Source organism: Triticum aestivum, chromosome 2A, assembly GCF_018294505.1.
Source record: "Triticum aestivum cultivar Chinese Spring chromosome 2A, IWGSC CS RefSeq v2.1, whole genome shotgun sequence".
NCBI lineage: Eukaryota > Viridiplantae > Streptophyta > Magnoliopsida > Poales > Poaceae > Triticum > Triticum aestivum.
This window is the reverse complement of record NC_057797.1, coordinates 575,884,580-575,901,127: the sequence shown is the minus strand read 5'-3', so window position 1 is coordinate 575,901,127 and position 16,548 is coordinate 575,884,580.

The window sequence follows — 16,548 nt, the reverse complement described above, 5'->3', positions numbered from 1 at the left end:
ACATTGTGGGAATTGAACACAAGACATCCTCTCTATCTCTTAGATGTAACAACCAAAGACCTATGCACCTTTCATATTTACTAATCCTAACTCACTCTAAATATATGAGTGGCAGTCATCATGTCTATTTATTTTTTTGCGAGAAAGGGAGTTGATATTAAAACGGCCAAATTACTGAAAGGTCCACACAGAAAAGGAAATTACAACCAAGCCCCTCTACAACCTGACTACGCCAGCGCCGTGGACGAGCCGGTGACGCGCCGTTCGCCGCTGCCCGCTGACGCCTTGGATTGAAGCAGCCCCCGGGCGAAACAGAAAGTCTCCGATCAACAGTCCCTGAGGACCTACACCCATGGCCATTGTCGTCGTTGCACCAGTCAACATCGCCTTCCTTCTCCAGATCTTCAACCGCCGGAATCGCTATCCCTCGATCTCCGGCACGGAGGAACCGTGCACGACCTCTCCACCGAGCAGCGCGCACGAAGAAAGGAGCTCCACCGGAACTTCGCCATCAAGGGGAGACCAACACCTACAAAAGGCCGATCCAGTCGCACCGCCGACTCCATGACGCCACCGGTTGGCTCCCTAGGCACTCCTACACTATGTACATGCTACAAATCGGGCCTCCCCATCCTCCCACCGCCGGAGTGCCACGACCGGTTCTCCGGACATAAATTTCCAGAAAAGACCGTCGTGCTCATCAGCCCCAGGATTACTGTTAGCTGATGAGGCTCCAACTTGATATAGAAATTCCAAGCAGAATACAACATATGTAGTACAAGACCATTCTGGCCTATGAGTACAACAAATGGTTTCTATTGGTTGATGGCGGAAGCGGTTTGTGAAACATCAGTGTCTATGGGACTCCATTTCCCACGGGAACAGCTGACTAGGTTAACTCCTATCTTCGCGAGGCTGCTATCTCCATTACTTAGGTTCCGGGGCTGTCATCGCGTCGCTCCTCTTCGTGCAAGAAAATCTGGCCAAGACAATAGCCAGGGACAAGCCAGTGAGTACTTTGAATGTACTCGCAAACATTATGAACACAGGTATAATATAACAATGATGTGCTGAAAATATTTTATGCTCATGACGTCAGTCACAAAAGATAAATGAAACTCTGATGCGTGCAAGCAAGTTATTCATAAAAATGCAATAACATGGTAGTATTAAAATTTATGAAACAAATAACAAGCAATTCCACAGTCGGGCGTCTTAGCGATACCACATAAAGGGCTTTAAAACAAATGCCACAGTCGGGCGTCTGAGCGACACCACATAAAGGGCTTTAAAAGAAATGCCACAGTCGGGCGTCTGAGCGACACCACATAAAGGGCTTTAAAAGAAATGCCACAGTCGGGCGTCTGAGCGACACCACATAAAGGGCTTTAAAAGAAATGCCACAGTCGGGCGTCTTAGCGACACCACATAAAGGGCTTTAAAAGAAATGCCACAGTCGGGCGTCTGAGTGACACCACATAAAGGGCTTTAAAAGAAATGCCACAGTCGGGCGTCTGAGCGACACCACATAAAGGGCTTTAAAAGAAATGCCACAGTCAGGCGTCTGAGCGACACCACATAAAGGGCTTTAAAAAAATAAACAAACATAGTGAATATCCCGGAGGTAGAACCATCCCAGAGATACTCGATAATAACAATAATATCACGGGTTAGTCAACAATAATGATAATCATAGTTATCACAAGTCACAAGTAGTAATTCCATTTCTGGTTAACCGTTTCACCTCCGAAGACCGACACTAAGGCCGACACTTGACCCATCCCAGACTGTAATCCTTAACCATGGACACGGCTATTCGAATAGGTTTAATCTCTGCAGAGGGTGTACTCTTTACCCACGAGTAACGGATTTCTTTAGCCCATCGGGACTAATTCCGTCTACGGTCTTTTTGTTGAAAACACACCTAACTCGCACACACCAGCTTATCTCATACGTGTCTGGAATCACCCACGACACCTGTTAAGCAAACTCTAAGTGGGGAGGCTACAACCTCACGTAGCATGGGATCAAATTTATATCGCGCTCTAAGGGGTGGCCTCCCCTCTCGGTCCCAACCGGAAACACCCATGCCCCTGGACTAGGTGGCCTGCCTACCAGCTACAACCGGTATCTTCCACCATGGCCTCTCTGTACGGTGTGTGCTAGAAAGAGGTTGACAACTTACTGAACCGTACTCTACTTGCTGTAGAGACGAGTGGTAGTACGAAACAAGTATGGGGGTTACTGGCACAAGACTCGATCTACGGTCGACTCAGGAGGTTTAAGTGTTCCCTGCATGATTAGTATAACGAATATATTTCATCCAACAGAGTCACCGCTCATATCACCTTGCCATGCCATACCAGACATAACCATCCCGACGGAGACCGGCGACAAACTCATGCCTACCCAAGGCAGAGGTTTTCCCGGGTTCCTGCCGGTATGCATGCAAGGCACATGAGGGTGATTATTATCACAAGTATGTCCATTTCCAACAGCATGGAAATCAATAACATGCACCCATGCATATGATCATATCACATGAGATAACAAGTTTCTCCAAAGTGAGGTGATGTTATAAACGTGTCATCGAACACACAAAAAATATTATGCCGGGGTTCAGAATGCTTGCCTTCAATGTGTGGAAAGGCAGGGTGCACTTCAAAACTTGAAATATTTCTCCTCTCTTCAAAAATCCTATTTTAGCAATATAAAAGAATTAACACACAAAATAAAAACAGCACCAAAAGTTGTTCTGAAATTTTTTCAAATAAATCTTAAAATAAACTAGCTGAAATTTGAGAGAGGTAGGAAAAAGAATCAGTTCATTTGGACTTATATTTAAAAAGTTATAGCCAGTCAAAGATTTGGTCAAATCGGTTTTTAAAATAAAACAGAAAAGAAAACGTTTCAAACGAGATTACGCTTTCGGTGCAGAGGAGGCGTACTTGAGGCTTTACGCCTCCACTTAACCACGTGGACCGGCGCTGGGTCTCTGACGGTGGGCCCGCCTGGCCCACTGGTCAGGTTTGACCAGTCGCCCGCGTCGTCTCCCTCCTCTGCCCGAGTGGAGCGGGGCTCCGGCGATCATCGCCGGCGAACGGTGGCTCCGTTCGGAAAGCTGAGGCCACCAGCGGATTCAGGGGGCCGAGGTGGTCACTCCGGTAGTCGTAGGGTCGTTGGAGGTGGAGGAAATCGCCGGCGGCGAGCTCCGCGGCGGAGGGAAGCTTCGGTGGTAAAGTGGTTTTGAGGCGGCGGTGGTTCCCGATCAAAATCGAGTAGGGGGAAGGGTTCACGGGAGGATGAGGAAGTTTCTGGCGAAGAGAATGGAGAGGGGGAGGTACTGGAGGTGCCGGATTGGCCGGGGCGGTGGCGGCGGCAGGAGTTGCCGGAGATGAGGAAGAAAGCTCTCCTGGGTCGATTGGCGAGCTGGGAAAGCGTCATTGGGGTGGCCTGAGGTTGCCCGTGTGCGGGAACGGCCCGGGGCGTCCATTTATAAGTGAGGCAAGGCGGTTCCGCGGCGGCCGTGGATAAGCTCCCGGCGAACCAACGTTCTGTAGCAGCAGGGCATCGTGGCGGCGACGAGCGCTAGAGGACATGGCCGCGGATGAGCTCGCACTGCTCCAGGGGCCAGGTGGCGAGCGGGAGGGGTTTGGGCGGCGCTGCCCGTGGCTGGAGCCACTGCAGACGCCGGAGTGCCGCCAAGAACGCCCTGGCAGCGGCGCTGTAGCGTGCCAGGCTGGTTTTGGCGCGATGCTGCGAGGCGGGGAGTGCATGGCGAGGTGCTGCCGTGTGGGCCAAAGCCAGGGGCCAGCGTGTCGGCTCGGGCGCACGGGTCATGCAATACGCGCGCTCTGGGCGCGTCCCGTGCACGCACTGAGCGTGCTCGACAAAATGCCAGAGCATGCTAGAGGTCGCGGTTGAGGCTGGGGGTTAACAGGTCTTGGTTTGGGCTTGCAAGGAGATCAGTGGACAAGCTGGTTTGGTCAGGGGATCAGGTTCACAGTGCAATGCCAAAACTCATGTCAAAACAGATCATGCCCGTAGGGTGTTTGACAAAATGCTAAGGGCACTTAGGCAGGTCTTGGAATGGCCAAAAACTCCAGATGGTGGTCTCTTTAGATGTACAAGAGGGTGGTGAGGTTAGTTGGCCAAAAGCAGAAACTTGCTAGTGCAAGTTTTAAAAAACTCAATTCTGGACAGGAAATAAATAGCATTATTTCATGAACCAAAAATGATCCAAAAGGGGCATGCTCCTGGACTTAAGGGTTTAACATGGAGGACTACAAGTAGGAGAAATAATCAAGGGTTAAAGAGCAAGCAAAAATATGGTTGCTGTACAAACCATCAAGTTGGTCCAGAATGGAAATGAGGTTGATTCACTCAATATTTTTAAAGAACAGCACTAGGTTTTTGCATAATGTGGAATCTTAGGCCATTACCATCATCCCATAATTTTGGTGGAGGCTAGAAAGAATTATTTAAAGGAGTTGTAGTGCAAAATGCACTCTGGACCAGAGAAGAAAAATTGAGTGTAGGACTCAAAGTATTTCATGAATGAAATATATTTTTGCATAAAAGTGATTTAAAGACATCACATGACATCTCCAAATTTTTGTGGAAATTTTAAGTGAATCTATCAAATGGTTGTAGTTCAAATCTGGCCATTTAACCTTGAAAAAATATTTCCAAGAAAGTAAAGATCAAGCAATTAAATTAGTTAATTAGTTACACTGATAAAAGGAAAGTTTTTCTTGAGAGGTTAAACAAGTCCAATAACATATTTGAAAAGTTTTCTCTTTGGGAAAAACTCATCATGATAGGGACGGAAATGATTTAAAAATCAAAATGGAGCTCAGAAATCCAAAGTTTTTAATTCTTGGAAAAAAAATTAAATCATTAAAACAAGGCCAAATTTTTGGGGTGTCACACGGAGCGTCCGACGGAGGGCGAGGGAGCTGCCGATTTGGCAATGGCGAGGTGGAGAGCCCGGGGTTCGCGCAAATTGCCCTTCGTTCCTGTAGATGGGGAAGGGTGAGGTCCAAGGCTCATGTTTAGGGAGAGATAATTAAGCAAATGAGCTAATAAAGGAAGGATTGTGGGCTTAAATATAATATTTTAAACGAATGTGGCTAATTAAAGAAAGGATTATGGGTAAATCGGTGGAACAATTATTAGAAAGATTGTTGTCTTAATAAATTCTACATGAAGGATTTGAGGTAAAAAGGTAGGATAATTAAAACAAAGGATCTATAGGCCTTAATGTGTTGGGGCTACTACATTAGAAAAGGAAGGATTTGATTCCCGACTAAAACGGGTAAGGACTTCATGGTAATTAATGAAAGGATCATATTTAAATTCCATTAAAAAGGATTGTATTTAAATGAAATCAGTGGGACACATTAAGCCCCGCAAAGAAAATATGGACACGACTAAATTGCGACGTATTTTTTTATATTCATTTTGTAGAAGGACGATGATGCGTTGCAACATGTTCTTCATAATGAACCCGATGCCGTGGGACATTATGCTTGTGCAAAACATCAATTTTCCCCGTCGCAACGCACGGGCATATGTGCTAGTCCTACATAAAACTTGTAGATCACTGAATATGATATGTTTGATTCCTTGCAATAGTTTTGCGATATAAAGTGGTGATATTAGATTCATTCTACTTGAGTAATTGTGAAATTGAGAAATACTTTTGTTGAGGTTTGGAAGTCCCGTAGCATGCACGTATGGTGAACCGTTATGTAACGAAGTTGGAGCATGAGGTATATAATGATTGTCTTCCTTATGAGTGGCGGTCGGGGACGAGCGATGGTCTTTTCCTACCAATCTATCCCCCTAGGGGCATGCGTAGTAGTACTTTGCTTCGAGGGCTAATAAACTTTTGCAATAAGTATATGAGTTCTTTATGACTAATGTGAGTCCAATGATTATACGCACTCTCACCCTTCCATCATTGCTAGCCTCTTCGGTACCGTGCATTGCCCTTTCTCACCTCGAGAGTTGGTGCAAACTTCACCGGTGCATCCAAACCCCGTGGTACGATACGCTCTATCACACATAAGCCTCCTTATATCCTCCTCAAAACAGCCACCATACCTACCTATCATGGCATTTCCATAGCCATTCTAAGATATATTGCCATGCAACTTCCATTATCATCATATACATGACCTGAGCATTTATTGTCATATTGCTTTGCATGATCGAAAGATAGCTAGCATGATGTTTTCATGGCTTGTCTGCATTTTGATGTCATTGCTACGCTAGATCATTGCACATCCCGGTACACCGCCGGAGGCATTCATATAGTCATATCTTTGTTCTAGCATCGAGTTGTAATATTGAGTTGTAAGTAAATAAAAGTGTGTTGATCATCATTATTAGAGTATTGTCCCATTGAGGAAAGGATGATGGAGACTATGATTCCCCCACAAGTCGGGATGAGACTTCGGACGAAAAAAATAAAAAAAGGAAAAAAAGAGAAAGGCCAAAAAAAGAGAAGGCCCCAAAAAAGAAAAAAAGACAAAAAATGAGAGAAAAAGAGAGAAGGGGCAATGTTACTATCCTTGTACCACACTGGTGCTTCAGAGTAGCACCATGTTCTTCATATAGAGAGTCTCTTGAGTTATCACTTTCATATACTAGTGGGAATTTTCATTATAGAACTTGGCTTGTATATTCCGATGATGGGCTTCCTCAAATGCCCGAGGTCTTCATGAGCAAGCAAGTTGGATGCACATCCACTTAGTTTCAGTTTGAGCTTTCATAAACTTATAGCTCTTAGTGCATCCGCTGCATGGCAATCCCTACTCCTCAAATTGACATCAATTGATGGGCATCTCCATAGCCCGTTGATTAGCCGCATCAATGTGAGACTTTCTTCTTTTTTGTCTTGTTCACACAAACCTCCATCATCATATTCTATTCCACCCATAGTGCTATGTCCATGGCTTGCGCTCATGTATTTGCGTGAGGGTTGAAAATGCTAAAGTGCGTTAAAAAGTATGAACCAATTGCTCGGCTTGTCATCGGGGTTGTGCATGATTTGAATGCTTTGTGTGGTGAAGATGGAGCATAGCTAGACTTTATGATTTTGTAGGGATGAGCTTTCTTTGGCTATGTTATTTTGATAAGACATAATTGCTTGGTTAGTATGCTTGAAGTATTATTGTCTTAATGTCAAATGATAGACTATTGCTTTGAATCACTCGTGTCTTAATATTCATGCCATGATTAGATATATGATCAAGATTATGCTAGGTAGCATTCCACATCAAAAAAATTCTTTTTTATCATTTACCTACTCAAGGATGAGCAGGAATTAAGCTTGGGGATGATGATATGTCTCCATCGTATCCATAATTTTTCATTGTTCCATGCCAATATTATACAACTTTCATATACTTTCGACAACTTTTTATACTATTTTTTCAGACTAACATATTGATCAAGTGCCCGGTGCCAGTTCTTGTTTGTTGCATGTTTTTTGTTTCGCAGTAAATCCATATCAAATGGAGTCCAAACGGAATAAAAACTGACGGAGATTTTTTTGGAATATATGTGATTTTTGGGAAGAAGAATCAACACGAGACGATGCCCGAGGGGGGCACGAGGCAGGCGGGCGCGCCCCAGGGGGTCAGGCGCACCCTGGGCCCTCGTGGCTACCCCATAAGGAGGTTGGTGCCCTTCTTTCGCCGCAAGAAAGCTAATATCCGAATAGAGATTGTGTTAAAATTTCAGCCCAGTCGGAGTTACGGATCTCGGGGAATATAAGAAACGGTGAAAGGCAGAATCTGAGAACGCAGAAACAAAGAGAGACAGAGAGACAGATCCAATCTCAGAGGGGCTCTCGCCCCTCCCACTCCATGGAGACCATGGACCAGAGGGGAAACCCTTCTCCCATCTAGGGAGAAGGTCAAGGAAGAAGAAGAAGAAGAAGAAGAAGAAGAAGAAGAAGGGGGCTCTCTCCCCCTTGCTTCCGGTGGCGCCGAAACGCCGCCGGGGGCCAGCATCATCACCACAAACTACACCAACACCTCCATCATCTTCACCAACATATCCATCACCTCCCCCCTCTATCTACAACGGTCCACTCTCCCGCAACCCGCTATACCCTCTACTTGAACATGGTGCTTTATGCTTCATATTATTATCCAATGATGTGTTGCCATCCTATGATGTCTGAGTAGATTTTCGTTGTCCTATAGGTGGTTGATGAATTGCTATGATTGGTTTAATTTGCTTGTGGTTATGTTGCTGTCCTTTGGTGCCCGTCATATGAGCGCGCGCATGGATCACACCATAGGGTTAGTTGTATGTTGATAGGACTATGTATTGGAGGGCAAGAGTGACAGAAGCTTCAACCTAGCATAGAAATTGATGCATACGGGATTGAAGGGGTACCAATATATCTTAATGCTATGGATGGCTTTTACCTTAATGAACATTATTAGTTGCGGATGCTTGCTAATAGTTCCAATCATGAGTGCATAGAATTCCAAGTCAGGGATGACATGCTAGTAGTGGCCTCTCCCACTTAAAACTAGCTATCGGTCTAGTAAACTAGTCAATTGCTTAGGGACAATTTGGCAACTCCTACCACCACTTTTCCACACTCGCTATACTAACTTTGTTGCTTCTTTATCTAAACAGCCCCTAGCTTTTATTTACATGCTCTTTATTATCTTGCAAACCTATCCAAAAACACCTACAAAGTACTTCTAGTTTCATACTTGTTCTAGGTAAAGCAAACGTTAAGCGTGCGTAGAGTTGTATCGGTGGTCGATAGAACTTGAGGGAATATTTGTTCTACCTTTAGCTCCTCGTTGGGTTTGACACTCGTACTTATCGAAAGAAGCTACAATTGATCCCCTATACTTGTGGGTTATCAGTCATCCCGCTCCTGGCGAAGATGTTGGTGCCGGCACCCTATAAGGCGCCGGAGAAGATGGCCAAGAAGAAGGCCAAGGGGGTTCGGAGTGGCCTCTGCCGCAAGGGAGCTTCAGACGTGTCGTCCGAAGACAAGACTTTCTCCTTCGCCACCGAAGACGATGACGAGAAGGGGGAAGAAAGCACCTCTCCCCTTGATGGGGGGAGGAAGAAGAGGGTGGCCTCCACAAATCTGGAGGCGGAGGCGCCCAAGAGGGAGAAGGGTTCCCCTGCGGATAACTCCGTGTGGGACATGGATAGCAGTCCGGAACGACGCCCCCGAAACAAGCCTCTGGTCGCGTCGTAAGTACTAAAAACCCACATATGTCCATGCATCCGGCCTCTCTTGCTTCATAATATAATATGTTAATTTATGCCATTGCAGTCCGGCCCATGGCAGCTCCCTGTATCCTCATCGAGACGTTCATTGGATTCGAAGGCGATGGACAGCGAGTCACCGCCGGCCGCTCACTCTCCCACGACCAAGGGTGACAATGAGGTGTTGTCCCAAAGGACCTTCCCCAGCCAGGGAGAGGTTCAGGAGGCCGCCAGGGTGCCGCCAGAGGGCGAAGCCTCGGCTGCCGGACACATGGGGGAGCAGACCCCCATGGCGACTGAGGATGGGGGCTTTGCTCAGTTCGGCCCCAGCCGAATACAAGCCCGGAGACCTATACGGCTCCGTAATCCGGCGAGAAACCACCTTCGAAAGAAGGGGTGTGCCTATGCCCCCGGTGACCTCTGTCCAACCAGAGGCACCGGATAATCTGCTGGAAGCGCTATGAGGCGCTTCCATTGTGGATGAACATTGTATCCTTATGGGTACGGTGATTGGGAGGGTTCAATCCATCAAGAGCGGACTAAACGAAGCCTGCAGCAGCCTGCTGACATGTTTTGAGGTAAGAAACACAAAAGATAAAATCCCAATATAGACAGTAGCCCCTGAGACATTATTCGGTGTTCGGAAAGAAGAGCCGAATAGAGGATCAATTTATTTTCTCAGGAAACTAACTAAAATATGTCTTATATGAATAAGAAGGTGTCGTTGCTGGCCGCGACCTCACATAATGCCGAAGTCTCTGGAGTAAAGCAAAGATTGGAGCGGCCCGAGGAGGAGCTCGGCCAAGCGAGGAAGCAGCTAGATGACAAGCAAAGTATGTACTGACTAGCTATATATTCGGAAAGAATAAATAATTCGTATTGACCGTGGTGCCACGATATGTGTAGGAGCAGCTACCGAGGTCGAGGTCCTTAAACAAGCCCTGGCCCAGGCCGAGGAGAAAGCTGCCAAGGAAATAGACGCTCGTGAGAAGCGTGAGGCCCTGCTTGATGAGATCCAGCAAGAGCTCCAGGATGCTGTGAAAAAATGTGAATCCTTGGAGCGCGACGTTTCGGCTCGAGAGACTGAACTTGCTATGGCCCTCCAAAGCGCAGAAGAGGCCCGGATTGAGGCCCAGGGAGCCCTCCAGGAGATCCAGGAGGCCAAGAAAATCGTGGTGGTTAAGGAGTTTAGTGTGCAAAGAAAATATGTGAAGACAAAGTATCTCTTACTAACCTGGATTCGGAGTTCTCCAGGGGCGTTTGCGGATCTTTCGCGTAGTATGTCTGACGATGCGGAGTTCTTCCGAGCCGAAGAAGGGAGCTCTACGGAGAAGCTATTCTGGTTGCAATATCTTGAGCCAGAACAACCAATGCCCTTTAGCGATCGGCTAAAACAGCTGGTCGAGCTGCATAGGGTGGCTGAACTAGCCATGAAGGATTTAATAATCCGGATGTGGCCTGCCGAAGCTATACCCGGTAGCTACTTCGGACTCGTGAAGCGGCTGGTGAATGCCTGCCCTCGGCTGGACATCGTCAAGCGGTCGGTCTGCATCAAGGGTGCGTGCATGGCCTTCGCCCGCGTCAAGGTGTGGTGGGCGAAGATGGACGCTGTCAAGCTTACGACTGGGGGACCGCCAGAGGGCAAGGAGCACCGCATGCCCGAGCGGTATTTTGAAGACGTCCTGGAGGGGTTTCGTATTATGGCGACGCAATGTGCGCAAGACATTATTTTCGAATGAATAAATTCATGTTGTCTCTGCCTTGTATGATGAAACAAAGTCGTTTGTGTAATATAATGTTTGTTAATTTAAAAAAATCACCTCCTATGTGGCCGTATTTTGTGAAATCTGAGAGTTGGCCAGTCGTCGGCTTCTGCCCCCACGTAGGTAGTACGAGGGTGTTCGGGATGTAATCTAAACACTCTTGATCCAATTGTTTGGTCCTTGAAGGAGGTTTCTAGCGCGACGAACTAGGCAATCGGACTATGCGGCTTTAGCACCCTCACTTAGCCATAGGAGTTTGACAATGAAAATATAGGTGCAGCCCCTATTATCCGAACTAGGATGCTATAAACACCTGATCGGGTAAGTACCGATCCCTCGCGTAATGCAGAAAAAATCTCTAAGGATATGGGACCTCCGAAGAGCTGACCAGCTCTCACCGCATCATGACAGTCAGTTTTTGGCTTTCTCTACTGAGGTGCTCCTCCGGGTAAACCAGGGCACAATTGCAGTAGTTCTCCCTTTACTACCCTAGCCGATATAACGGAATGTAAGGTAGCAAGAACGGGAGCCGGGCAACCCAACTATTGACCAAAGACATGATTCGGAGCTAATGCATATAGTGCTAAATTCGAGGTGCCGAGCTATAATGTAAAAAGTGTTCAGACTTTGTTGCCGTGTTGTGGGGCGCTATGAAGCCCCCGGCAAATTGAAACATACCAAAGTGTACGGGTGCTATTTGATAAGGTTATCAAAAAGGAAAAGAAGAAAGGGTAGTAAGCTAAGCCGTAAAATTTGGGCCGCAAACTGTTTCCATTATAATTTTAGTAGTGCGTTAAGGCACATTTATACAAGTGTTGCAATAAGCAGAAGGCTACTTAATATGCCTTACCCAAGGGAGAGCTGTGCACGGCTCCTGAAAATAGGTAAGGGATCGTTAAAGAAACAACCTAAAAATTCCCTAGTACGTCCATGCTTCTTGTCGTCTTGGTGTATTTATCCTTTGAAAAGAACTGATGGTGAAGCCGTCAGGGAAGGCCTGTAAAAAAAGAAACTTGAAAAGGAGAAAAAAGGAAACGGTGAAAGTACGTGTGTCCGGGGCGGTTGAGCCGTATTGCGGATTACAAGCTAGTTATGCCTCCATCCATGCCCATGGTATTTTGAGTGCGTAGTTATGTACGCGCGGTACAATTGCCGCCACTTGGTCGGGACTGGGACAGAGGCCGAATTGCTAGTCGAGCTCTTGACTAGCCGAGCTGTCCTGCTACAGAATAGTCCGGACTCTCTTGACAGTGCCCGGGAGCTCGGCCGCTGAATTAAGGTTGTGCTTGAAAAGGCCACTCTGTACTTCTGCTGCTAAGGCAGCGGTGTGCTCCTCGATGCGGAGGGAGCGTTCCGTGTTGCCATTAACTGTTATGATGCCGCGTGGTCCAGGCATCTTGAGCTTGAGATAAGCGTAGTGTGGCACCGCGTTGCATCGAGCAAATGCGGTTTGTCCGAGCAGTGTGTGATAACCGCTGCGAAAAGGGACAATATCAAAGATTAACTCCTCGCTTCGGAAGTTGTCTAGAGATCCGAAGACAACCTCTAGTGTGATTGGGCCCATACAGCGGGCCTCTACACCTGGTATGACTCCTTTAAAGGTAGTCTTTGTGGGCTTGATCTGTGATGGATTGATGCCCATTTTGCGCACTATATCCTGATAGAGCAGGTTGAGGCTACTGCCACCGTCCATCAGGACTCGCTTCAGGTAGAACCCATCAATTATTGGGTCCAGGACCAGTGCGGCTGAACCGCCATGAAGGATATTGGCCGGATGATCCCGACGATCGAAACTAATCAGGCATGATGATACGTCTCCAACGTATCTATAATTTTTAATTGCACCATGCTATATATCTACTATTTTGGACTATATTGGGCTTTATTTTCCACATTTATATTATTTTTGGGATTAACCTATTAACCAGAGGCCCAGCCCAGGATTGCTGTTTTTTTGCCTATTTCAGTGTTTCGGAGAAACAGAATATAAAACAGAGTCCAAACGGAATGAAACCTTCAGAAACGTGATTTTCTCATCAGATAAGATCCAGGAGACTTGGACCCTCCATCAAGAAAGCCACGAGGCGGTCACGAGGGTGGAGGGCGCCCCCTAGGTCGCGCCCCCTGCCTCATGGGCCCCTCGAAGCTCCACCGACATACTTCTTCCTCCTATATATACCTACGTACCCCCAAACGATCAAGGACGGAGCCAAAAACCTAATTCCACCGCCGCAACTTTCTGTATCCACGAGATCCCATCTTGGGGCCTGTTCCGGAGCTCCGCCGGAGGGGGCATTGATCATGGAGGGCTTCTACATCATCATCCAAGCCCCTCCGATGAAGTGTGAGTAGTTTACTTCAGACCTACGGGTCCATAGTTAGTATCTAGATGGCTTCTTCTCTATTTTTGGATCTCAATACAATGTTCTCCCCCTCTCTTGTGGAGATCTATTCGATGTAATCTTCTTTTTGCGGTGTGTTTGTTGAGATCGATGAATTGTGGGTTTATGATCAAGTATATCTATGAATAATATTTGAATCTTCTCTGAATTCTTTTATGTATGATTGGTTATCTTTGCAAGTCTCTTCGAATTATCAGTTTGGTTTGGCCTACTAGATTGGTTGTTCTTGCCATGGGAGAAGTGCTTAGCTTTGGGTTCAATCTTGCAGTGTCCTTTCCCAGTGACAGAAGGGGCAGCAAGGCACGTATTGTATTGTTGCCATCGAGGATAACAATATGGGGTTTTTATCATATTGCATGAAACTATCCCTCTACATCATGTCATCTTGCATAAGGCGTTACTCTATTTTTAACTTAATATTCTAGATGCATGCTGGATAGCGGTCGATGAGTGGAGTAATAGTAGTAGATGCAGGCAGGAGTCAGTCTACTTGTCTCGGACGTGATGCCTATATACATAATCATACCTAGATATTCTCATAACTATGCTCAATTCTATCAATTGCTCTACAGTAATTTGTTCACCCACCGTAGAATACTTATGCTCTTGAGAGAAGCCACTAGTGAAACCTATGGCCCCCGGGTCTCTTTCTCATCATATCAATCTCCATCACTTTATTATTGCTTTGCTTTTACTTTGCTTTTACTTTTTACTTTGCATCTCTATTCCAAAAATATCAAAAATATTATTTATAATCTCTATCAGATCTCACTTTCGTAAGTGACCATGAAGGGATTGACAACCCCTAAGCGCGTTGGTTGCGTTGAGCTATTGTTTTTGTGTAGGTACAAGGGCCTCGCATGTAGCCTCCTACTGGATTGATACCTTGGTTCTCAAAAACTGAGGGAAATACTTACGCTACTTTGCTGCATCATCCTCTCCTCTTCGGGGAAATCCAACGCAGTGCTCAAGAGGTAGCAAGAAGAATTTTTGGCGCCGTTGCCGGGGAGTCTGCGCAAAAGTCAACATACCAAGTACCCATCACAATCCCTATCTCCCGCATTACATTATTTGCCATTTGCCTATGGTTTTCCTCTCCCCCACTTCACCCTTGCCGTTTTATTCACCCTCTCTCTCTCTATCCTCCCTCTCTATTTGCCTCTTTTTGCCCGTTTGCTTTTTGTTTGCTCGTGTGTTGGATTGCTTGTTTGTCGTGATGGCTCAAGATAATACTAAATTGTGTGACTTCACCAATACCAACAATAATGATTTCCTTAGCACTCTGATTGCTCCTCTTACCGATGCTGAATCTTGTGAAATTAATGTTGCTTTGCTGAATCTTGTCATGGAAGATCCGTTTTCCGGCCTTCCTAGTGAAGATGCCGCTACCCATCTTAATAGCTTCATTGATTTGTGTGACATGCAAAAGAAAAAGATGTCGATAATGATATTGTTAAATTGAAGCTATTTCCTTTTTCGCTTAGAGATCGTGCTAAAGCTTGGTTTTCATCTTTGCCTAAAAATAGTATTGATTCATGGAACAATTGCAAAGATGATTTTATCTCAAAGTATTTTTCCTCCCGCTAAGATCATCTCTCTTAGAAACGATATTATGAATTTTAAGCAACTTGATCATGAACATGTTGCACAAGCTTGGGAGAGAATGAAATTAATGAGACATAATTTCCCTACTCATGTTTTGAATTTGTGGATGATTATACAAAAATTTTATGCATATTGAATTTTGCTTCTAGAAATCTTTTAGATTCGGCCGCGGGAGGCACTTTTATGGAAATCACTTTAGGAGATGCTACTAAACTCCTAGATAATATTATGGTTAATTATTCTCAATGGCATACTGAAAGACCTACTAATAAAAAGGTGCATGTGATAGAAGAAATTAATATTTTGAGTGGAAAGATGGATGAACTTATGAAATTATTTGCTAATAAGAGTGTTTCTTCTGATCCTAATGATATGCTCTTGTCTACTTTGATTGAGAATAATAATGAATCTATGGATGTGAATTTTGTTGGTAGGAACAATTTTGGTAACAACGCGTATAGAGGAAATTTCAATCCTAGGCCTTATCCTAGTAATCCCTCTAATAATTATGGTAATTCCTACAACAATTCTCATGGAAATTATAATAAGATACCCTCTAATTTTGAATCTAATATTAAATAATTTATTTCTTTGCAAAAGAATTTTAATGCTATGATTGAAGAAAAATTGCTTAAGATTGATGATTTAGCTAGGAACATTGATAGAATTTCTCTTGATGTTTATTCTTTAAATCTTAGATCTATTCCTCCTAAGCATGATATCAATGAGTCTCTCAAAGCCATGAGAATTTCCATTGATGAGTGCAAGGAAAGAACCGCTAGGACGCGTGCTATGAAAGATGCCTTTATTAAAGTGTGTTCTTCTAGTTCCTGTGAACATAATGATGAAGATCTAAAAGTTATTGATGTGTCCCCTATTAAATATTTGTTTTGCAATATTAATCCTGATAATGATGGGACTGAATATGATCCATCTTTACCTAGAAGGCGTTCTAAAAATTCGGAGTATTTAGATCTTGATGATGAAATTGATAAAAGTGGGATTAAAAGAAATAAAACCCTAGATGATGCTAAACCCACTATATTGGATTTCAAGGAATTTAATTATGAAAATTGCTCTTTAATTGATTTTATTTCCTTGTTGCAATCCGTGCTAAATTCTCCTCATGCTTATAGCCAAAATAAAGTCTTTACCGAACATATTATTGATGCCTTGATGCAATCTTATGAAGAAAAACTTGAGTCGAAAGTTTCTATCACTAGAAAACTTTATGATGAGTGGGAACCTACTACTAAAATTAAAATTAAAGATTATGAGTTTTATGCTTTGTGTGATTTGGGTTCTAGTGTCTCTACTATTCCCAAAACTTTGTGTGATTTGCTAGATTTCCGTGATTTTGATGATTGCTCTCTAAACTTGCATCTTGCGGATTCCACTATTAAGAAACCTATGGGAAGAATTAATGATGTTCTTATTGTTTCAAATAGGAATTATGTGCCCGTAGATTTTATCGTTCTTGATATAGATTGCAATCCTTCTTGCCCTATTATTCTTGGTAG